The sequence below is a fragment of the Sapajus apella genome, unplaced genomic scaffold (assembly GCF_009761245.1).
Source record: "Sapajus apella isolate SASKATOON/1434 unplaced genomic scaffold, GSC_monkey_1.0 scaffold23, whole genome shotgun sequence".
NCBI classification, from domain to species: Eukaryota; Metazoa; Chordata; class Mammalia; order Primates; family Cebidae; genus Sapajus; species Sapajus apella.
Genome location: NW_022436963.1, coordinates 21,631,187 through 21,638,764, shown reverse-complemented (window position 1 = coordinate 21,638,764; position 7,578 = coordinate 21,631,187).

Sequence of the window (7,578 nt, the reverse complement as noted above, 5' to 3'; positions counted from 1 at the left end):
AGAAATCTCACTACTGGATATCTACCTAAAGGAATATAAATTGTTATGTCAAAAGACCCCTGCATTTGTATGTTTATTACAGCACTATTCACAATAGTAAAGTATGCAATCAACCTAAGTACATCAATGGATGATTGTATAAAGAAAATGGTATATATACACCGTGGGATACCACACTGCCATAAAAACAAATAAAATCATGTCTTTTGAAGCAACATGGATGGAGTTGGAAGCCATTATCCTAAGTGAAATAACACAGAAACAGAAAATCAAATACATATTCTCACTTCTAAGTGGGAGCTAAACAATACCACATGAACTTACATAGGGAAATAACAGACAGCGGGGTCTCCAAAACTGGGGAGGGTAGGAGGGTGGTGAGAGTTGAAACATCACCCAATCAACATTGGGTATAATGTTCACTATTTGGGTGATGGGCACACTAGAAGTCCAAACCTTACCATTATGCAATATATCCATGTTACAAACCTGCACATGTATCCCTTGAGTTTAGTTTAAAAATACAAAAATTTTCAGATTTTTTGCCAGCTAAAGGTCTCAGAGTAACTGATTAAAATATTTGAATATATTTATAAATAACAAGAGAGAAAATGAAATAATATCTAAATGCTATTGGAATAGATTATTATTTAATGCAAAAAAGTCACAGAACAATGCTATTATAGTTTATTAATCGATATGGTTTGAAGTTAATTTAACTGGTACTAAATTGAATCCACAACTCATTTACTTGTAAGACCCTGAGTAACTAAAATAATCCCTCTGGGTTTCCCTTCTATTATCCATAAACAGCAGTAATGATACCTATCACTAGATCAAGAGTTGGCACATTATTACTGATTGGCCAAATGGGGCTTGCTGCTTATTTGGGTAAATAAAGTTTTATTGGAATACAGCCTTTCCCATTCATTTATACATTACAAAACTACAATGGCAGAGTTAAGTAGTTTGTACAGGGATCTTAAGTCTAATAAAACCTAAAATGTTTACTGTCTATGCCTTTACAGATAAAGTTTGCTGAACTATGGGCTAGATTACTATGAGGATTAATTGTGATGGTGCTTCCCAAAGCATGTAGCCTGGAGATCACATGTTTATCAATATGTGTTAAATTTCTTTTGCTATACTCAGAACACATTCAGGGCTCTAAGAACACATGTTTTTTGGGTTAAAAAGCTAGCCTACAAATTCAAGATCAAGGAAATGGTTTTTATGCATTTAATAGACTCTTGAAATCTTCACAGGTTTTCAGTTAATCTGTTAAATGTAGCAGTATGTTCATAACTTAATTTGTATATTTTAGCCATTTACATTAATGCAAGTAATTGGCAGGTACCACATTAACACGCAAAGATGGTTAATGTCATGCATAGAAAAAAGCATATTTAGTTCTTTATGATTTATTCTAAATAGTATAATGCACAAATCATAGAATTGAAGGGGCTGAAAAGATGTATGAAGGTGGATTCATTCATTCCTCAGCATCTGGGCAGCACTTCAGATCAATTGTCCTACAAAAATTGTTGTATTTTATTCATTAAAATCACCAGTTAATGGGATTCCACTGACTCTTTTTGTAATATGTACCCGGGTCTCACAATTCGTTTATTGGGGCATTTTTCCTAAATGGAGCCCAAATTCTTCCCACTGCTAGGCCCTTTCATACTGCTCTCAAAAGTCCAAACTGTTCCACCTGAGTCTGTGCATTGTATAAAGTCACTGAAATGCACTTGTTCTTTCCCTTCCTCCATGTGAAGGAGAACTGTGGCCAAGTGGTCACCTGGGTCTTGAAGATCAGTCCCCAAGTCAGGTTAAAGCCCGTTTTGGTAGACTGTGCTCAAGAGGTGAGGCAATAAGGCTTCTAGGACAAAATAACATATTTTCCTCTGTCTTGCATGCATGGGGCATTGTTGATTTTCTAACTATAAAGCAAGAAGGTTGTCATTGTTATGGTATTATTAAATATATAAACAATGTCACCTTCTACATTGGAAGACAGTCATCTCCTCGGAATCTTCTGTGACCTTTGTTTTAATATTTGAAATGCATTTTCTTACATCTATAGCCTTGATAGGGAGAAAAGCTCCCGTATGTCATGACAGTAAAATGCTTAAAATATTGAAAAAAAATTAACCACTTCAGGATGAAAGACGGTCGTTTAACAGCTCTATCAAATTAGAATTCTGCTTTTCTGAAAATGCTTTCTAAGACGATCAGGCTACCTAAAAGCATAGTCAAATGTATTTCAATGAAAGTGTAGTTAGGAGTAAAATAACGTAAGTGAAGATACGTTTAATACTGCATTTCTCTATCTTCCTAGGAATAAAAAAAGCATAGATTTATTATTCAAGAGTTCTCTTCATTTGAACGATGACTAAAAATACAGGGCTTGGGGACATACCTGCCATTCCTTGTTTAGCCCTTTCTCCAGGCTTCTGTGATTGCACAGCCTGTATCACATCCTCCTCACAGATGGACTGTTTCTGTGACTTAATTGCTATCGGTCAACAGACTTGGTGACAAGGAGGCTACCCAAAGAATGTACAGTTAAAGATGTACCTCTGTGTAAAGGCAGAAAAGGAAATAAAGGTTTCTAGGTAGCAAGAGAGCTGTTGAAGAGAAGAACCAGTGGCATAATTTGATAAGACTTGTTCCTACAAACCCGAGATATATCCATTCACCTCTATCAAGGGACTTTAAAAATAGACAGTGGTGAAAGAAGCAAACCATTTGAGACATATTGACTGACGTTTAAAAAGTCAGCAAAAGTTGGAATGTTCTTTGGTAATTATGTCATATAAGGTAAACAACATTTTGTCAATATCTGTTTGCAGGTATAAGATTGCTACTACATTTCTAGAAATGTACATGAGAGTTAAAACAAATATTTCTCTGATAATTTTAAGCTATATTTGGCTCCTGTTTTAAAATGTAGTATTTGTAGGTCTGGCCAGTTGATAGCTCATACAAATGCTAATGTTTAAGTCACTGATCTAAAGTGTAGTTATTACCCAAAATGGGTCAGATAGTTTTTATACCTGAGCCATATGCCTTTATTTACTGCCATAAGTAGCTTTGCAGAAATAGATTAAAATAGCTCAATTTTAATCCAGATAGAATTTTGAAATGTATTTTTCTCTTTAAAATTTATTTCCAATTTTAAAACACCACCACCATTTGTACCAATTTTTTAAAGAAGAGTCTAGGATGACTTCTTAGGTTGGATGAATTCAAATTTCATATTTGATTAATCAAATGTGTTATATGCTTATATGCGAAAGGCTACTGATTTCTAATTTAGTTAGAAATCACATCCTCACCAAAACACCGCGAGAGGCACCTTTAATCATGCTAATTTCAGGCAGGTTCATAATGTCCTGGAGATTTGTATATTTCAAGTTGAATTAATCATCATCTCCCTCCTTCCCCAGCTCCTACCATGTGGTCCCCTCCTCCTATTCTTTTCTATTCTGCTAATGACACTACGGTCCTCCCAGCCACCCAGGCTCAAAACCTCAGAGTCATTGTTGTGGTATTTCTTTTCCTGCATAATATATAACAAAATGACAAGCACCTCAGTGCTACTTTTGTAATATTTCTTACAGCCATTCCTCCTCTTTACCTCACTAATTCACGGATATTTCCTCTTTCTCAGACCAGATATTGATAAACCCTTATCTGCAGGTCTGAAGCCCAGAAAGTTCTTGTAATCTAGTTTTTGTGCTTTAAAAATTATTTGTGACATGAGCTGACAGGAGGATTTTATAGACACCATTTGTAATATGTGGTTTGAATTTATCTGGAGAAATATAGAGACATTTGAACACAGGGAGCATCTCCAGAACCCAGTGTTATTCAATATATGGTACAGACCTTGTAGCACCTTTCTAAACTCTAGAAAATTTTGAATCCAGGAAATATCTGGGCTCAAAGGTTTCAAATGAGGAAACATGAATATTTGTTATTATAAACTCATGAAAGAAATTGTACTTACTATTTGTATGTTCAATAATCAATTCTATACATTCTATCAAGTGAACATTTCTGAATATATCTACTGAAAACTCGTCTTCAGTGGGTACTTCTACCTCCACATTTTGGCATTTAGGTCTTTTATGATCTGATCTATTTTTTCCTGCTCACAGCATATGGGTCTAGAAGACATTTGATTTGCATACAGACTAGCTTTGAGAAACATAACATTTCAAAAATTAAGAGTCATGTCCAAGTTACTTGTATGCCCATTGGTTAGTTATTGAGCACATAGGTACTCAATAATCATTTGTTGAATAAATAAAAGAATGAGAAATGAATAAAATAATAAAACTGGCTGAGGAAAGAACAAATAAATGAAAGGATAAACAGTAAGCATTGATTTGAACAAGAGTAAAGAGTAATTTAAACTGGCAGAAGATTTAGTTCACACTTCTATGCTGAACATTGGTTGGGCTCTGTTCCGAGTCAACCTCATACTGTACTCGAGAGGCACATTGAAATTTTGAAAAGATCTAGAGAAGAGACAACTAAATGATCAAGGGACATTATTAGAAAAATCTAAATAAAAGGCTTTTTTTGAGTGAAAAAAATAGCTGCATGATAGTCAGCTGTATGGTAGTCAGCTGTGCTGGTCTTGTGGTATTAATATCAATTGCCTCAGTAACCAGCAATTGAAAGAGAACCGGGCCAGAGGTCACATAAGGCTTGCAATTTGGCACATTCAGCAAAAATGTGGAGGGACATTCAGGGCCCACGGTGGGTTTCCTCTTTAAGTAAGTTGGTTTAATCACAGTAAACGGGATTTATTTTATGCTAAATAGAGTAAATATATATGAACTGCAATTTGAGGTATTTCTGTGATACCTATTGATGGTTTAAATGATGTTAGACTATATTTAGGAAATAAATCAAGAAGAACATCATGAAATTGGTTGAAGAAATTGAAACAACGATTACACGTGTATTTGATTTTCAGTTGGACCACTAAAAGAAAAATATAGATGCCTATCTTCTTTGAATAGTTGAAAATTACTCCAGCTGGGGAGAAGGCAAACAAACTCAAGAACTTCTTGCATAGATTTTTTTGTGGTGTGGAATTCTGAAGAACTATATCCAAAGAGCATTAGAAGATAATAATAATAATAATAAAGCAAGCAAACAAGCTACTGGTGATGGAAATAGAAGCAGCAGGGAGGTTTGTCATCCTTTTGACAATTCATAAGGAAAGCTTCATATGTCATAACATTAAGCACAGTAGAATATCTATGAATACTCCAATAACGGTGGCTTATATTAGAATCACCTAGTCAGCAGCCCTGGTAGTATCAATATGACATATATGAATGGACCTACCCAACCCACATTCCAATCATTCACTTCACTTCTAAACCGAGACTTTAATGACAGCCAAGCTTCAACATTCTCTTGCGTGCACTCATCTCAGACATGTGCTTTTGACAGCTTCTTCAAACAAAAGGAATATGACTAAACTCCCCAAGCAGGATGAAGGGAGTCCTATGCTGAAAAGCAAGCCAAATTTATAATTTAAAAATAAATTCTAGCCATGTTCAATAAATTACATATTGTCTACTATGAGAATTACATTGTTATTGCCATAATAATATATGGCAGTTATTAGAATTACAGCAATAACACATGCAACTGTTAATGGACTTATAATGTAGCATGCCACTGGGAAATAAAAACTAACTATATTTTTTTCATTATCAAACACATGCTGCTATAATCTGTACAGTAATTTGAAACTGGATAGTTAGAAGTTTATACCCATGTGTGCTATGCATATATGATCCTCTGTCACATAATTTCCCACTAAAGTTAAATAAGAAGAAAATATCACACGTGGACTATTTCTATGCACCCAAACTGTTTTGATTATTTTGACTAACTAAACCCACAAAGTCAAGTTATTCAGTTAGAAAAAGTTGAACTCAACCAAAAAAAGTCAGAGAGGTCAAAACAATAATCGATTCAGTCAAAAATCGAGTTACATGGTTTTGTTTTTCTCTAATGAGATTGATTTGACTGGTCAAGTCAGTCAAAAGAGTCAAACCAGTTTCATAGACATAGCCACAGTATGGAGTCATACCTAGCTCACTGGACAAATTAACAATATCTCACATTTATTAACTCATTTGATGTTTGTACAAGCCCTCTGAGAAGAGCAGGGCAAATTCCCCACCCTATTATTTTCATTCCTATTTTTAAGCTGAGGTTAGTGGCTTATGCCAATAGTCCCAGCTAATTGGGAGGCTGAGGTAGGAGGATTGCTTGAGGCCAGGAGTTCAAGGCTGCAGTGAGCTATAATTACACCACTGCACTTCAACCTGGGTGACAGGGTGAGAACCCCTCCCTTTAAAAAAAATAATAAAAAATAAAGAGTTTTAGAGAAAAGTGGTTAGAATGTGTTATTTATAACTGTGTAACAGATCATCTCAAAACATAGTAACTTAAAACAATGATGGTTTGTTATTTCTCACAATTCTGTGGGTTGAATGGGTTTGTATGTGCAGTACTTCTCTATTTGATAGGGACTAAGGTCACTCATGGACTTGCATTCAGCTGGGAGCTTGGGAATGGGATATCCAAGGTGACGTCTCATCCTCAATGTTTTCTCTCCTGTGTCCACTCATTATTCAATAGTCTAGCCTGAGTTTTTTCTAACAAGGCAGTGGACTTACAAGTGAAAGCATTCCAAGAGGACAAAGCTAATGTGTGAGCATTTGTCAAGTCTCTGATTTTATCACACTTGCTAATGTCCCACTGGCCAAGAGGAGCCCAAAGACAAGGTGGGAGGGGACTACACAGGAGGGTGCATAACAAGTGTGGTTCACTGGGATCACCAGGGTGACATCTGAACACAACACGGAATCTCATACAGCTGGCATGCCACAGAGCAAGATTAGAACTTAGGCCTCCTTAATGTGGTTTTCTTCCCATCATACCAAGCTGACTCTCCAATGTCACATTTATTCTTCCTTTAGTAGCATTAAGATGGTTTATCATTTTAACACTGGTCACAGCTTAGGCCATAGTAGAGGACAATTCCTATTGTATATTGGTTTTTAAGATACCAGTAAAATTTACTGCCCAGTTTAAATTCTGGTAATTTTTACCTAAGAAGGAAATCTGAGTAAAACATATATTTGTTAGTTTTGAAAAACCTTTATTTTCAACAACTCGAAACCTTACAAAGACCCATGACTGATCTTGCTATCATCTTACATTATAGGTTCAACACTTAGAGGAAGAACTGGGATTCTTACATTTCTACACTGAGTAGTTGAGGAAACTGTGACTCAGAGATGCTGAGTTTCTTCTCAGGAGCTCATGGTGCATGATAAAGCCTGGCTTCTTACTTCAGAAGATTCTTGCCCTGGAAGAACTCATAGTCTTAGGAACATATTTGCATAAAGCCTTCTGCAGCAGCTTAACTTAGATCTTCTTCACTTTCTGATTGTTTATAGCACACATTGATGATGTTCTATATTCTGGCATTTGAGGAATGTCATTTTTCACAATATAGCACAAAAGATACCC